Source organism: Leopardus geoffroyi, chromosome D3, assembly GCF_018350155.1.
Source record: "Leopardus geoffroyi isolate Oge1 chromosome D3, O.geoffroyi_Oge1_pat1.0, whole genome shotgun sequence".
Taxonomy (NCBI): domain Eukaryota; kingdom Metazoa; phylum Chordata; class Mammalia; order Carnivora; family Felidae; genus Leopardus; species Leopardus geoffroyi.
The window spans coordinates 56,740,860-56,758,387 of NC_059339.1; the positions used below are offsets into that span (position 1 = coordinate 56,740,860).

At 39.3% G+C, this 17,528-nt stretch overlaps 1 protein-coding gene across 3 annotated transcripts in view; it reads left to right on the top strand.

The window, feature by feature from the left end:
• GALNT1 (polypeptide N-acetylgalactosaminyltransferase 1) overlaps positions 1-17,528 on the top strand; it is a 129,272-nt gene that overhangs the window by 35,809 nt on the left and 75,935 nt on the right. For 2 of the 3 annotated variants that reach the window (XM_045459136.1, XM_045459139.1), the window contains one exon: positions 13,405-13,459. The exons of the other annotated variant lie outside the window; for it this stretch is intronic. The gene's annotated coding sequence lies outside the window, so the exon portion shown is untranslated. Of the gene's footprint in view, positions 1-13,404; positions 13,460-17,528 lie in introns of those variants that run through there. 3 annotated transcript variants of the gene reach the window in all.

The window sequence follows — 17,528 nt, forward strand, 5'->3', positions numbered from 1 at the left end:
GTCGAAAGTCAAACAAATCCACACGTTACGATTGGTCTTTGTGAAAAAACTCTTCTGTGGGGAAATAAAACAATACCTAATTTTTATTATTTCTCTCTCCTTCTCCTTTGCTCTTTTTAAAATAACTCTCCCTCCAGATTAAGGTTCTTTATCATAAAACCATAAACTTTGCTATATCAGGTAACTCTTTCATCTTCTCCTTTAAGACTACTTTGCTGTTCTTTTTTTGGTAATCAAGCACTTCATGTATATAGGGCAGTACTACAGTTAACAGCACAGCAAAATGCAAAACTGAAAGTTATAGTTAAATTTAACTGTTCTCTGCAGTGGTGTTAGGACTTCTCATTAAAGCTGTAAAATTATTTTATATTCATTAAAAAGTATATGCTCTCGAGGCGCCAGGGTGGCTCATTTGGTTAAGCATCTGACTTCGGCTCAGGTCGTGATCTCACCATTCGTGAGTTTGAGCCCCACGTTGGGCTCTGAGCTGACAGCTGGGAGCCTGGAGCCTGCTTCAGATTCTGTCTCCCTTTCTCTCTGCCCCTCCCCCGTTCACGCTCTGTCTCTCTCTGTCTCTTAAAACTGAATAAAAGTTGGGCGCCTGGGTGGCTTGGTCGGTTAAGCGGCCGACTTCAGCTCAGGTCATGGTCTCATGGTCCGTGAGTTCGAGCCCCGCGTCGGGCTCTGTGCTGACAGCTCAGAGCCTGGAGCCTGTTTCAGATTCTGTGTCTCCCTCTCTCTCTGCTCCTCCCCTGTTGATGCTCTGTCTCTCTCTGTCTCGAAAATAAATAAACGTTTAAAAAAAAATAAAAAAAAAACTGAATAAAAGTTAAAAAAATTTTTAAATAAAAAAATAAAAAGTATATGCTCTTTGATAATGTTTAAATGTATCTTAACTATTTTAATTATTTTTGAATTTATAGTTAAGGAAGCTAAATCCAGGCTGGAACATAGTAGGTATGTTTGAAAAACCCTGGTCATGTGTGAACTTAATTCTTAAATTCTCTAAAGCTAAAGTAGAGAAATGTCATCTGCAAAAAAAACCTATCCTAGTTACATTTTTATTAGTGATAAAAACATGTGCAACTGTTGAGTGTTAAGTAGGAAGCAAAGAGAACCCTAGTGTTCAGAGGTTTTAGCAGAATTGGGAGAATTCAGTGGAACTGAAAAAAATAATGCAGAAGAAGCGTTTTGAGCTATTGATGTGAATATAGCAGGATTCTTTCAGGGATTTTTTTTTCCAGTAATTTTCCTGTTAACTTTCTACTACATTTTTAAATGCAAACATACTGATCTCAGAGGTTGTTGTCTTGTTTTGTTTTGTTTCTTGGTTCTGAGATCAGGAAGCAAATCCTATTATCTGCCCCCAAAGGACTGAAAAAAATTCCAAGAAAAGGCACTTGGGATGCTAAGGCCTAGTATGGATCTCAGCTAGTGTCAGTGCAGAAGCCATCTGAGACTGGGGGAAAACCACATTGAGGGAGTGAGGTGGGGAATAGCTATTCACAGAAGCACAAGGCAGGGGGCCAGAAAGTTGAATAAAATCAGCAGCAGAGAATGCAGAACAACCACTAACGTTATAAGCTAAGAAACAAATTTAAGTGGCATTAGAGAGAAACCAAATAAGTGAGAAATCAAATTAGGAAAAAAAAAACCCACGCAAAAACGAATGTACCAAATTGCTGACTAGGTAAGGAAAGAAGATGAAGGGTATGTTTTGCATTGTGTGGTACTTGTGGTAAGTCATGACCACTTAGATTATCGTCTTTCTGTAACAGGCCAATAAGTACACAAGGACTTTGTTGTTGTTTTCTTTTGTTCTTTTTCACGTGGTTACCTAAATATTTCAGACCATTATCTTGCACCAAAATCTAAAATCTACCTTCATTCCAAACTTGTGTTTTCGTCTGGTCTGTTGAACAAATTTAAAAAACTTTTAGATCTGAAAAGGTCACTTAAGTTAGTAACGTCACACAGTGTTTTGGATGAAGTAGTTCTGAAAAGAACCTTCCTGTTTGCAGTTGTAAGAGACAGCTAAATTTTATCTGAAGGTACCGTTGTCCTGTGATATTTTTGCTTCTCAGATGATCCAGTTGTGGAAGCAGAAAACTGTGGCACCAGCTCTGGGGAATGCATGGAGAAGGAAAAATAGGGAAAAGGGAATGACAACAGAGCTTTCCATTTAGTCTGCAAATTGTTTTTGGTGTTTCTCATCCCTAGCCCGAGCCAAGAGACTGTGGGATTGTTTTGTTATCCAAACTGGCGGTAGCAGTGCTGGTGGCAATAGCATAGTAGCGGTCTGCACTCTCCAAGTGTGGTTGGCCCGTGTCTGTCGAATTCTTTATCCACTCTGGTTGGCCACCTCATAAAGTATACGTGTTGCCTTTGTAGTTTTTCTTGGTCTGTGGGCCAGCAGTTGTCTGTGGTTAACATTTGAGAATCTCTGTTTCAAATCTGAGGGATAAAAGATTTTTTTAATAAAAAATTAAAAACAGAGAAAAGTACAGTAGCACAATCTGCCTTATCTTCACACTTTCCCCCTGTTTTCTTCTGTGTCAGTTAGCCTAGCCGTAGGTTTGGTTGCATTTAAAAGATCCCTGCAACCTTTCTTCCCCCTGGAAAAGGTGCTTTAAAAGGGACTTTTTTCCTCTCTGGCTGTGGCAGTTGTTTGGTTCAAGGACCGGACATCTCACTTCTGCTTTCCAGTCCTTACCTCATAGCTTTCTTTTTTTCTCAAGGTCATCATCTCACAGTTGCGGCTCCATCCTTCACGTCCCTATTCCAGGCAGGAGAATAAATGAAGGAGTAAGGGCAAAGGGTCCCTGTCCCTGTGAAGTCCTCATCCTTTCAGTATCTTTCCCATAGTCCCACCCAGTGATTGCTGATTTTATCTTGTTGGCTACCTTCAGCTTGCTGGCAGGCCAAGAGAGGTAAATTGCCAGTTATTAATACAGCAGTTTGATGTAGAAGACGGAGGAAGAAAATTGGTATTTGGTGAGAAACTAGCAGTCTGCCACAATTTAGATCTTTTGTATAAAAAAAGTTCCAGTATTATTGAAGCCCTTCCCTCCTCAGAAATACCCATAATGTGAATTTGGCATATTGTATTCCTGCATGTTATGCTGTTTTTACAATATATGTTTGTGTCCATGGGATGTTTTATTTTAATATGCTTTAAAACTGTGTATAAATGGAACATACTATACATACATTGCTTTTTTTATTCAACAGTGTTTACCAATATTGATGCACATGGTTCTAGTTTAATTTTAATTGCTGTATATTATTCTGTCACAGTTTATTCATTTTCCATCTAGGTTGTTACCTCCCCCCCCTGCTTATAAACCATGCTGTAGTCTTTGTTCATGTTTCCTTGTAAGTATGTGAGAGAGAGTTTCTCCCGGGTATATACCTGAAGTGGAATTACTGAATAATGGGGTAGTGTTTTCTTCAGGTATTCTGGATAATGCCAGACTGCTCTCCAAAGTGGCTGTGCCAAATTACACTTGGAACAACATTGTATGAGTGTCCCATTTATTCCTTATTAACATTTGTGTTTTGCCAGTTTGATGAGGTCACATTCATTTCTCTGAATACTATTGAAGTTGAGCATATTTTCATGTTCATTGGCTTTTTATGGTTCCTTGCCTGTGATTTACCCATTGCCATGGCAATTTTCATTCCACCTTGTTGCTTGTTTTAAGTTGAAGGGTTTTTTTTTTAAGTTTATTTATTTTTATGTATTAAAAAAATTTTTTTTTAAGTGTATTTATTTTGAGGGCGGGGGGGAGAGAGAATCCCGAGCAGGCTCCATGCTATCAGCACAGAGCCCAATGTGGGGCTTGATCACATGAACTGTGAGATCATGACCCGAGCTGAGATCAAGAGTTGGACGCTTAAGCAATTGAACCACCCAGGTGCCCCTGTTTATTTATTTGAGAGAGAGAGAGAGAGAGAGAGAGAGAACGAATGAATGAATGAATGAATGAATGAATCCCAAGCAGGCTCCATGCTGTCAGCAGAGAGCCCACATGGGGCTCTGTCTCCTGAATTAATGAGATCATGATCTGAGCCTAAACCAAGAGTTGGACTCTTAACTGACTGAGCCACCCAGGTGCCCTGGAGAAATTATTAATACATTCTGATATTAATCTTTTCTTATAATTTCTCTTGTGGATATTTCCCCCCTAGTCTTTGGCTTATCATTTAACTGTCTATGATGATATCTTTGGTTATATTTTAAAAATTAATTTTCATGTAGTAGAAATTACTCACTTTTTCCTTTTATGGTTTGTGCTTTTGGGGATTGTTTAAGAAATTCTTCATACCCAAAGATACAAAGATGCTTGCTTATATTTTATTTAAAAATTTTAGAACTGTATATCCTCAAATCTTTAATTCACCTAGAATTAGGGTTTTTTTTTAATGATGTGAGGTGGGAGTTTTATTTTTACACGTGGATGAACATTTATTAAACAGTCTATCTTTTTCACACCGGTGTATAGTGACACCTGTCGTGTATCAAGTTTGTATGATCATTTGGGTCTGATTCTGTACTCTTCATTCTCTTCTATGGTCCTTTAATCTGTCTCTGCCCATGTATCACACTGACTTAATTACTGCAGCTTGATATATGGTAGAGTTCTCTCATCCTGTTCAAACTTTTATTTGCTTCCATGGCTTTGCTCTCCCGTGTGATTTTACCCTGCTTTTAAAGTTCTATATATAAAAAAAAAATTGTATTGAGATTTTGATTGGTACTGTATTAAATGTATAGATTAATATTGAGAGGATTTATTTCTTTAATAAACCATCCATATTTGAGCATGCTATTTTTATTTTTTAGAGACTTTCTAAGCAATTTTCTAGTTATTATCGGCAAAAAGAGTTTATTGAATTTTGCATGTTGAACTTGTATCCAGCAGGCTTGCCAAAATTCTCATTAGTTCTAAATGTCTTTATTTGCTTGGATTTCTCTATCATTTCTCTCTCTCTCTCTCTGTCTCTGTTTTTTTCTTCTGCTTTCCAATTCTTAAATCTTTTGTTTCATATTCTTGTTTTACTCTTCTGGGTATGACTTCTAGTATGTCGTTGAGAGGAAGAAGTGATAGAAGACATTTTTATCCTTTTACTAACTTTAAAGAGAATGTTTCCAGGACTTTACCAGTAACTGTTTTGTTTACTGTAGATTTGGGGCAGATATCCTTTATCAGGTTAACAAAGTTTATTCTTCATTTCAGTCTCCTGGGATTTCTTTTGTTTGTTTTAAATACCATGAATGGGTACTAGGTTGTACTGTTTCACGTAAAATGTAAGTCCCTTGCAACTATGTAGTTCCACTTACTCCCACCTCTATTGTTTGCTCTAATTTTTGCATATATTACATCTTCATACTTACAGATCTGGTGTCACTTCCCTTCTGCCTGAAGAACTTCCTTTATATCATTGCATGTAGTGCAGGTCTGCAAGAGACGAGTTGTTTTGGCTTCTCTTTACCTGAAAATTGTTTTGTGTAATGAGAAGTCAACTGTTATTTTTTCCTCTGTATATAATATGTCTTTTTCCTCTGGCTGCTTTCAGGATTTTCTCTGTATCTTTAGTGTTCAGCACTTTTTTTTTTTTTTTTTATTATTATAAGGTTGTTTTTGTTTTTTTTAAGTGTATTCACTTATTTTGAGAGAAAAAGAGAGAGCATGAGTGAGGGAGAAGCAGAGAGAGAGGGAAAGAGGGAGAGAGAGAATCCCAGGCAGGCTCTGCGCTGTCAGTACAGAGCCCGACTCGGGGCTTGAACCCACGAAACCACCCAGGTGCCCCTAGTGTTCAGCACTTTGAATATGATGTGCTGTAGTTGGGATTTTCCTTGTATTTATCTTGCTTAGGGTTCACTGGACTTAGATTTAAAATTTTATGTTTTCTCCAAATTGTGCACATTTTCGGCTGTTATTTTTGCATATACTTTTCTGTATAATTTTCTATAGGATTTTTGTATAATCTCCTTTTGCGACTCTGATTTAATATATACTAAACTCTATGATATTGTACCATAACTCACTGAAGCTCTGTTCATTAAAAGATTGTTCTTTCCTCTCAGATCTTCAGATTGGATCAGATTGGATACTTGCTTTTTTTCGTTGTTTTTTAGAGAGAGACTGGGCAGTGGAGTGGCAGAGAGAGAGAGAGGGGGTGGGGGGGAGAATCCTAAGCAGGCTCTTTGTTGTCAGTGCAGAGCCCAGTGTGGGGCCCGATCCCACAAACAGTGAGATCATGAACTGATCAGGAGTCAGATACTTCACCAACTGAGCCATCCACGTACCCCAGATACTTGCTTTTTGATGTATCTTTAAATTGACTGATCCTTTACAAGCATACCTCATTTTATTGCACTTTGCAGGTGCTGTGTTTTACACACTGAAGGTCTGTGGCAGCCCTGTGTTGAACAAGTGTATTGGCACCATTTTCCAATGGCATCTGTTCACTTTGTGTCTCTGGGTCATATTTTGGTAATTCTTAAAGTATTTCAAATTTTTTTGTTATATTATTATGTTTGTTATGGTGACCTTGAATCAGTGAGCTTTGATGTTACTATCATAATTGTTCCGGGGTGCCATAGACTGTACTCATGGAAGACAGTGAACTTAGTTGGTAAATGCTGTGTGTGTTCTGACTGCTTCACCTCTCTCCCTTTCTGCAGGCCTCCCTATTCACCAAGACACAAAAGAAATGAAGTTAGGACAATTTTAACCCTACAGTGGCCTCTCAGTGTTCAAGTAAAAGGAAGCGTCACCTGTCTCTTACTTTAAATCAAAAGCTAGAAATGATTAAGCTTAGTGAGGAAAACATGTTGAAAACTGAGATAGGCTGAAAGCTAGGTGTATTCCACCAAACAGCCAAGTTGTGAATGCAAAGGCAGAGTCCTTGAAGGAAATTAAAAGTGCAACTCCAGTGGAGAATGAGAAGAAAGCCAAACACCCTTATTGCTGATACAGAGGAAGTTTTAGTGGTATGAATATTATGTCAAGCCAGCCACAACATTCCCTTAAGTCAGAGCCTAATCCAGAGCAAGACCCTAACTCTTCAGTTCTGTGAAGGCTGAGAGAGGTGAGGAAGCTGCAGAAGAAAAGTTTGAGGCTGGCAGAGGTTCATGAGGTTTAAGGAAATAAGCCGTCTCTACAAAAGTACAAGGTGAAGCAGCAGGTACTGGTGTAGAAGCTGCAGCAGTTGATCCAGAAGATGTAGCGAAGCTAATGAAGGTGGCCACACCAAACAACCGATTTTCAGTGTAGATGAGACAGCCTTCTATTGAATGAGAATGCCATCTAGGAATTTTATAGCTAGAGAGAAGTCAGTGCCTGGTTTCAAAGCTTCAAAGGACAGCCTGACTACCTTATTGGGGGCTAACACAGCCAGTGACTTTAAGTTGAAACCAGTGTTTGTTGACCATTCTGAAAATTCTAGGGCCGTTAGGAATTATGCTGAATCTGCCTGCGCTCTAGAAATGGAACAACAAAGCTTGGATGACAGCACATCTGTTTACAGCATGGTTTACTGAATATTTTAAGCCCACTGCTGAGACCTACTGCTCAGGAAAAAAAACCTTTCAAAATATTACTGCTCATTGACAATGTGCCTGGTCACCCAAGAGCTCTGATGGAGATGTACAATGAGATTAATGTTGTTTTCATGTCTGCGATCACAACATCCGTTTTTAGCTCATGGATCAAAGAATATTTTTTTACTTCTAAGTCTAATTATTTAAGAAATACGTTTTGGGGCACCTCGATGACTCAGTCGGTTAAGCGTCTTGACTCTTCTGCTCAGGTCATGATCTCTGGGTTCGTGAGATTGAGCCCTGTGTTGGGCTCTGTGCTGATGGTGTGGAGCCTGCTTGGGATACAGAATGTTTTAAATGTGTTTTTGTGATGTATAATTCTGTTTTTTCCTAAAGAGTGTTGATTCTTTCTTGTTCTAGCAGGCTGGCTGGACTTAAATTCCAAACTCTGTTTCTCCTGCATTGGGCAGTACACCTGATATCTTGCTCAGTTCTTTCATCCATTTTAGCTGTTGCTCTTTTGGGAGACCTCTGGAGTCTCCTGTGTTGTGTGTTCAGGGCTCAGCTAAAGATTGTGGCGGAGTTTACATATATTAACATATCTAGGATTATCTTCCTCACTTTCCAATTGCTCTACTAGCCCCAGACTTCATTAGTTGTTGCCAAGAGCAACAACTTTCCTCTAGTTTGACCTACTCTATGCTATGCAGGCTGGTATCTGCCCGTAGGCAAGCAGCAATATAAAAGCAAATCTCAGTTCTCCTATTTCAAGGATTGGCTTCTCTCTTCTGTCTTTTGGTTGCTATCCAGTGCTTCTCTAATTGCTTTAATTTCTTTTTTTTAATGTTTTTATTTGAATTACAGTTAGTTAACATACAGTGTAATATTAGTGTTACGTATACAATATAGTGATTGAACACTTCTATACAACACGGGGTGCTCATCACAAGTGCAGTCCTTAATCCCGATAACCTATTTAACCTATCCAGTGCTTTTCAATAGTGGTTTTTACATTTTGGCCAGAGTTTATAATTGTTGTTTGTGGGAAGGTTAGTCCAGTATAAGCTATTTCACCTTTCTGTGTGTCTTTCACGCTTTCATTTTTTTTAAAGACTTTTTTAAGATCGGTTTTAGGTTTACAATAAAATTGAGGGGAAGGTATAGAGATTTCCCATATGCCTCCTGCCTTCACATGCTCATAGCTCCCCTGTTATCAGCATTACTCACCATAGTGGTACATGTTTTCACCAAGGATAAACTTGCACTGACATATCATAACCACCCTAAGAGTTCACTTTTCGTGGTATACACTGTATGGGTTTGAACCAATGTATAAGGACATTATGTACAATAGACAGTATTTTCACTGCCTAAAAATCCTCTCTGATCTGCCTATCTTAACCCCCACCCCTGCAACCATCGATCTTTTTTGTCTCCATAGTTTTGCTTTTTCTAGAATGTTATATAGTTGAGATCATACAGTACGTGATTGGTTTCTTTCACTTGGCAATATACATTTAAGATTCCTTCATGCCTTTTCATGGCTTGATAGCTCATTTATATATGTATATATGTATGTATATATATGTATATGTATACGTGAGTGTGTATATATATATATATATATACACACATATATATATATATATACATATATATATAGTTTATTTTGAGAGAGAGCACGTGCATGCAAGGTAAGGGCAGAGAGAGGAGAGAGAGAGAATCCCTGACACAGGGCTTGATCCCATGAACCGTGAGTTCGTGACCTGAGCCAAAATCAAGAATTGGGTGCTTAACCGGCAGCCACCCAGTTGCCCCTCCTGTTTTATTTTTAATTGATTGATATTCTTTCTTTCAACTTTGGTTTTTAAGTTGTACATTCCGTTTTTACTTTACTAATTGTTGCCTTTAAATTTTCAATAATGTTTAATCTTAAAACGTCTAAAATTAATCACCTATTTTTATCCTGTACCTGAACATAACAACCTTAAAATGCTTTAATTTTAGCTACCTTTTTTCTTACACAGTATTGCTTTCTGGTTTTTCATTTATTTAACAAATGATGATTGAACTCTTATGTGCTAGGTATTATTCCAGATGTTATAGTAAAATCATTAAACAGAATTTCTACCCTCATGAAGTTTGTGACATAAGTAATACATTAATGAATATATATTTTGCTGTAAATTAGTGTTTGGTGCTAGAATGGAAAGTAGAGCCTAAATGTCCATCAACTGATGAATGGATAAAGAAATTGTGGTTTATATACACAATGGAGTACTACAGGGCAATGAGGAAGAACGAAATATGACCCTTTGTAGCAACGTGGATGTAACTGGAGAGTGTGATGCTAAGTGAAATAAGCCATACAGAGGGGCGCCTGGGTGGCACAGTCGGTTAAGCGTCCGACTTCAGCCAGGTCACGATCTCGCGGTCCGTGAGTTTGAGCCCCGCGTCGGGCTCTGGGCTGATGGCTCAGAGCCTGGAGCCTGTTTCCGATTCTGTGTCTCCCTCTCTCTCTGCCCCTCCCCCGTTCATGCTCTGTCTCTCTCTCTCCCAAAAAAAAAATAAATAAACGTTGAAAAAAAAAAAAAAAAAAAAAAAGAAGCCATACAGAGAAAGACAGATACCATATGTTTTCACTCTTATGTGGATCCTGAGAAACTTAACAGAAACCCATGGGGGAGGGGAAGGAAAAAAAAAAAAAAAGAGGTTAGAGTGGGAGAGAGCCAAAGCATAAGAGACTCTTAAAAACTGAGAACAAACTGAGGGTTGATGGGGGGTGGGAGGGAGGAGGGAGTGGGTGATGGGTATTGAGGAGGGCACCTTTTGGGATGAGCACTGGGTGTTGCATGGAAACCAATTTGACAATAAATTTCATATATTGAAAAAAAAAAAGAATGGAAAGTAAAACATTAGAAAAGGATAAAGAATGACATTGGGGCAGAAATGCTTTATCGCATATTCCTTTGTTGTCTTCAGACATTTTATAAGATTTTTAGGGCTCAGGTGTGAAAAAGTAATTATCATGCTGGAGGAGCTTGCAGGCTAATGAGAGAGTCCCAGGAAGAAGACACAGATACGGGACCCACTGGCACACCAGGGGTGAATCTTTACCCTTGGCAAATTTCCCAAGGAGGGTGTGTGGAGTGACAGTCAGCCTGGGGACAGATCCAAGGCAGAGTGGGAGGAACTAGTAAAGAAGACTGCAGAGGATGATCAGAAAAGGAGGAGAACAAGGAATGACCCCGGGAGACAAGAAAAGAAGATGTTTTAGATATTATGAATGATTTGGAGAAAGAGACCTGTTTTGGTAGTTAGAATACTAGAGTAACTTGACCAAACTGTTTCACTGAAGCGAAGTCAGACCACACTGGGTTGAGGAGTTGAGAAATTAGAGAATAAAGACAACTTGCACAGAGATGATAATCTGGGGGAGGAGGGCAGATTATGGAGCCTAGGGCTATGGTTGGTGTTTGGGCAGAAATACAAACACCTTTGGAGACTTTGGGGACTTCATAGCCAGAAAATAGGATGAGCCCCTGGCCTGGAGGAAGTTCCTGCCGGATCCTTCCCAAAAACTACTTCCCACTATCTGAGGGGTTTGTCGTTGTTGATGGTGGCCGTGTTCTATTTCCTAGTATCTTGAGTTCATGGTTGGAGGAAAGGTGTACATTTTCTGAAACTGCAGTGTTCTGAGGTAATGACTTGGCATTTGTATAAAAGGGATAAAAACATGGGAACACTATGGTCAACATTGCTCTTCGAACTTCTTAGCTTGCTAATCAAGATTTTTCTTGTTCTGAACATACTCCTTCAGCCATGTCTTCCAGTTTTTCTTTGCTGTCCCCTAGACATCCCCTGCATTTTCCTGCCTCTCTTATTTTAGCTCAGACCGTTTTGTCTCCTTGAAATATCCTTTTTCCCTTTCCTAACTCAAACTGGTTCCTCCATCATTCTCCCCCACCAGTTTCTCTCCTTTGTGCACTACAGCCCCTTGTGACGTGGGACCTGTTGCAAATATGTAAAAGCATTTTATAAACTGTGAAGCGCCACGCAGACTTACCTTGTTCTCTCTCCCCCGTGAACTGCAAGCTCATTGAGGACAGGCACTGAGCCTTTTTCATATTCATATGCATCAGACTACTTATGTGCCTTGCACATATTTGATATTTATTAAAGTTTGAATGAATTAGGGATATGTGAGTCTGTGGTAGATTAACTAATGCTGTGTCTAAGATGGGCATGTTATACACCAAGTTCTGTTTTGTAGCTATTAAATTTATGCTGAAATTCTGCTTCTTTGCAATCTTCTGTAAAAGTAGACTCCTTAATTTGGACCCTTCACTGATTCGCATCTTGTTTTTTTCTTCATAGCATACATACCTGTGTAAATCAATAACTGTAGGTTGCGGCGTGGTGTATTGGGATGCTTTCAACTGTAGTAGCAGAGTACCCGGTTAAACAATGAGGGCTTTATCATCTCGGGTAACAGTAAGTCCAGACATAGATTTCAGGGTTGGTCTGTTCAGTGGCTCTGTGATATTGTCAGGTTCCTATGTGCTTTCCATATTTTAACTTTGTCACCCTAAACATGTTGATGTTGGCTTCCCTCATGAGTCAAGATGGCTGCTATAAATACACTTCTTTTTTTTTTTTTTTTTTTTTTAATTTTTTTTTTTTTCAACGTTTATTCATTTTTGGGACAGAGAGAGAGACAGAGCATGAATGGGGGAGGGGCAGAGAGAGAGGGAGACACAGAATCAGAAACAGGCTCCAGGCTCTGAGCCATCATCAGCCCAGAGCCTGACGCGGGGCTCGAACTCACGGACCGCGAGATCGTGACCTGGCTGAAGTCGGACGCCTAACCAACTGCGCCACCCAGGCGCCCCTATAAATACACTTCTAAATATACTACACACACAATATCCAAAGGTAGAAAAATATAGTTTCTCCTTCAACATCTTTGAGAGAGGATAACTTTTCCTGAATGCACCCAACAGATTTCCTCTCAGGTGCTCTTGGTTGAGATTTGGTCACTTGCACCAGCAAGAGGAATAGAACAGCCATGGCTGGCTTGAATGAAACGAAAATACAAGAATAGGTAGTCTCGCAGAGAATGACCAGTTGAATTCAGTTGGTAGTCTAATGCAGTGAAAAACATGGTGGGTTGGGGTGGGATGAGGAATAAACAGGACCTGCTCCAGGTGCTATTTGTCTTTGGACTTCCCACCTGGAAAGTTAATATCCTGTTAGATTTCTAAGAGGAGGAATGACTCTTTTATAGTCTTCCCACTGAGCTTGAGGTTGGATCTCAGTGATATTTTATTCATTGACTCACTCATGCACTAGACATTAACTAAATACCTACTATGTGCAAGGTTTGGAGAAATACCTATTACGTGCCTGTGCTCAGCATTGGGGAAGTAGCTGAATAAGACATGGTTTTTGCCCTCAGATGCGGCTGACCTAAAGTCAGTGGAATAGCATGGCTGAAGTAATAAGGGGGGAGGATAGAGTTATTCTGTAATAATCTGATTTTAGGAAATTTATTTTTCAACAGGACCTAAAGTCAGTGGAATAGCATGGCTGAAGTAATAAGGGGGGAGGATAGAGTTATTCTGTAATAATCTGATTTTAGGAAATTTATTTTTCAACAGGACCTAAAGTCAGTGGAATAGCATGGCTGAAGTAATAATGGGGGGAGGATAGAGTTATTCTGTAATAATCTGATTTTAGGAAATTTATTTTTCAACAGGACCTAAAGTCAGTGGAATAGCATGGCTGAAGTAATAAGGGGGGAGGATAGAGTTATTCTGTAATAATCTGATTTTAGGAAATTTATTTTTCAACAGGACATGTGGGACATGTGGATTTGGGATATGAATTCATTTGAAAAACCACTTTGGGGTAAGTTGATAGCTGGGAGTGAATGACTTCAGGGTTTCACTTCCCTTACCTTGGGGTTTGCTTTTACAGCTATGTAGGTTTCACACTTATGTTGATTGGACTTTATGCCTCATATATACGTAAGTTAATGGTTTGTACTAAAATCCAAGTTTAGTTATTTCAGAAATGTAACCATCAAGCATAGTCCTGGTACTAATTAGTGCATTCATATTTCATTAGGGAGGTCATTTTGAAGACTAGATGAATGTAAAGTTTAGAAATAAAAAGGTTCTTATTATTTAGGTTTAACCTGCTTGAGCTCACCCAATAATCGTGTCAAGTGGGCTGGAAATCACTCATAGAATCAGTGTTGAAGATTCAGGGTTGAGAGTGCTTAGGTTGTTCAGTCGGTTAAGCATGAGACTCTTGATTTCAGCTCAGGTCATGATCTTGTGGGTCGTGGGTTTAAGCCCCGCATCAGGCTCTGCACTGAGAGTGCAGAGTCTGCTTGGGATTCTCTCTCTCCCCCTTTCCTGTGCCCCTCCCCAGTCACATAACACTCACGAATAACACTCATGAGGCGTGCACGTGTGCTCTCTCAAAATAAATAAACAAAAAAAGATTCAGGGTTAAAGTTTATCTCTGAGCTTTGCAGTACTGTGGCCATTTGAATAATCATTATATCAGTACAAATATAAAAGCTTCCTGATTTTTTGTTTTATCTAAGAAGGTGCCTCTAGAAATACTATTCAATATTTACTGAGTGTGTACTATAATATTTTTTTTTTTCAACGTTTATTTATTTCTGGGACAGAGAGAGACAGAGCATGAACGGGGGAGGGGCAGAGAGAGAGGGAGACATAGAATCGGAAACAGGCTCCAGGCTCTGAGCCATCAGCCCAGAGCCTGACGCGGGGCTCGAACTCCCGGACCGCGAGATCGTGACCTGGCTGAAGTCGGATGCTTAACCGACTGTGCCACCCAGGCGCCCCTGTACTATAATATTTAAGTGTTGTACATGACCTCATTTAATTTAGTGAAATGGAATTATAAGGTGGGCATGTTTTTCTCAGAGGAATAAAGAGCTCCTGGTTTATGCAAATAAAGAATAACATTGCTAGGATTGTTTTTTTTTTTTTTATTCATTTATTTATTTATTGAGAGGGAGAGAGAGTGAGCATGAGCAGGGGAGGGGCCTGATGTGGGGCTCGAACTCAGGAACCCTGAGATCATGACTTGAGGCAAAATCACCAGTTGGCCACTTAAATGACTGATCCACCCAGGAGCCCCTGCTAGGATTGTTTAACTAGTAAGTGTTGGAATTGAAATTTGAACCCAAATTTGAATTTTAGCATTTGGCCTAATAGACACTTAACTTCTTTTTTCATATGCTGATTGTGTTGCGGGTTCCCAAGGCCTTCCCCAGGTTTAGTGATTGGCTAGGAGGACTCATAGGATTCAGCATATAGTTATAATAACAGCTAACATTACAGTGAAAGGATACAGAGCAGTATTGGCAAAGGGAAAAAGTACATAGGGTGAAGTCTGGAGGAAACAAGGCACAAGCCTTCAAGAACCTCTCCCAGTGGAGTCACATAAGCTGTGCTCCAGTAATAAATTGTGACAACATATGTGAAGTGTTATCAGTTGGGGAAACTCATTAGACTCAATGTCACTCTATTTATTCTGGGCTGGTCATGGAGGCACCCTCTGCCTAGCATGTACCAAAATTTCAGTCTCCCAGAAGAAAATCAGGTGTTTTGCACAAACCATATTGTTTGTACAAACAGTTAGACACAGTTAGACACTTATCACTTGAGCTAAGTGTTTTAACAGTATAGGGAACTGTTTGTCATTCAAATTCCCAGTTGCCAACCAAGGGCCAACTTTGCAAGCCAGCCTTTCTAAGGATAAGAATCTTACGCCTGCTTTGTTAACTTTTCTCCTGTACATTGATTTATTCATTTAAGTAGATTGTGATTATGATCATTTAGCTTCTGAAAAATAATGAGAGAAGTGGGTATTATGGCAAACCAAATGCTTTAATGGTGTTTGTTTTGTGTGTGTGTGTGTGTGTAGGGGGGTATCCCATGAATGACTGCCCATTAGTTTGGTTTGCTAGAAGGACTCCCCCAGTATAACGTTGTCCTCATGGCTAAGGTTTATTATAGCAAAGGATACAGTACAGGAACAGCAGGAAAAAGATACATACAGGTGAATGCCAGGAAGATCAGGCACAAACGTCCATGTCTTTCCTCTGTGAGGATCCCAAGGACATGACTTTCTGTGGCCAGCCCTGGTAACTAAAATTTAGGATCCGACCAGACACCAGGTGCACATCATAAATCTTGGTGATTACTTTAAACAATGCTGACAGCCTGATACATCCTGACCCATTGCCTTTAACATCCTTACTCAGTGACTGTGAACATTCCAGGAGTTTAGTTCTCAGAGTTTGGCCAGGGGTCATTGCCATGGCTCCAGGAATGCCCCAGAGATTAGCATGGACTGAGTGAAACAGACCTGCTATGTTAACTCTTTCCTCACAGTATCCTATGTGGAATAATGTTGCATTTGTTGAATGTACCATTTAAATGCTGATATATTCTTCAGTACATGATATTCTAAACTTAGAAAAAACAATTGATAGTAAATAGTTGCTAAATTTCACTTCTTTAGAATTCTTTTCATTTCTTCTAGATTCTTTTCTTTTAAGGATTTATAATAATGGTGACTTCTGGATTTACCATTTTTGTTTACAACTATTTGTGCCATATATGTTATACTAAATAATAGTACAGAAGGGTGCCTGGGCGCTCAGTCAATTGAGCATCCAACTTCAGTTCATGGGTCGTGAGTTGAAGCCCCACGTCGGGCTCCCTATCATCAGTGCCAAGCCCTCTTCAGATATCTGTCCCCCTCTCTCTTTGCCCCTCCCCTGCTTACGCTCTCTCAAAAATAAATGAACATTTATTAAAAAAAAAAAAAGATGGTACAGAAATATGAACTTTAAACAGTTCAATTTAGATATTACAAAATTAACCTTTGCTTTATGAAGATCTTCCTTGTGAACATGGTAAGGTCTCTTTAATGGAATTTGCAGGTGCACAGAAAAACATTTTTGCTGGAAAAGAATAACCCATACTTTAAAAACTGGCTGATTGCAGGATTTGAAACCAGTCCGTTACTTAATCTATTGCTATTTGAAACCTGTTTTGTGTCATGCAAAAAAGACAAAATGGATGGGAAAAGTTCCATGCTTGAAAGTGAGAGGTTCTGAGTTAACTAAATGAAATAGGTTTCTTTATTGCAGAACTTCATAGAACCTTTAGGGCAGTCAGTAGTAGACAGTATGAATCTCCCAGGGCGTATAGAGTATATAACACTTTCCTAACTTATTTGACCATGGAATTTCTTTAGTGACAACTTGCAGGTATGAGTCCTGCAGTAACAGGAAGAAAAGTAAGAAGCCATTAAATGGTTTTAGGTAAAGGAAAGACAGAAACAGAACAACTACAGAAAAAAAATTAAAGAAAACCTTGTTGCAGAAAAGTTTAGTATCTTGCACTGCCTTCTGATAAAACCTGTTCAGAAACTTCCCTATCTGTCTGTCTTTTTCCTGTCAGGTTTCCTGAGTTGATGTTTGTCTTTTGTAATGTGAATGGCATGTCTCTTAGGTTGGTGTTTGACAGCATGATAAGTTTCCAGGGTGTGATTTGTTTCAGGCTAGTACCATCTGCAGTACCTGACATGGTATCAAGAACACGGTTGGCCAAGACTCAGTAAGTGTCAGAGAGTATAGAATTGACTCTAAAATACCGAAACTTTTTTTTTTTTTTAAGGAACAACAGTATAGTAGACATAAAAGTTGGACACTATACATTTATTTTAATAATGATGTCATTTTATAAGACATTTTTGGGTTTTTCTTTTCTTTTTTTCTTCTTTTTTTAATGTTTATTTATTATTGAGAGACACAGAGAAACACAGCATGGGCATGGGAGGGGCAGAGAGAGGAGGAGACACAGAATCCGAAGCAGGCTCCAGGCTCCGAGCTGTCAGCACAGAGCCCGACGCAGGGCTCGAACTC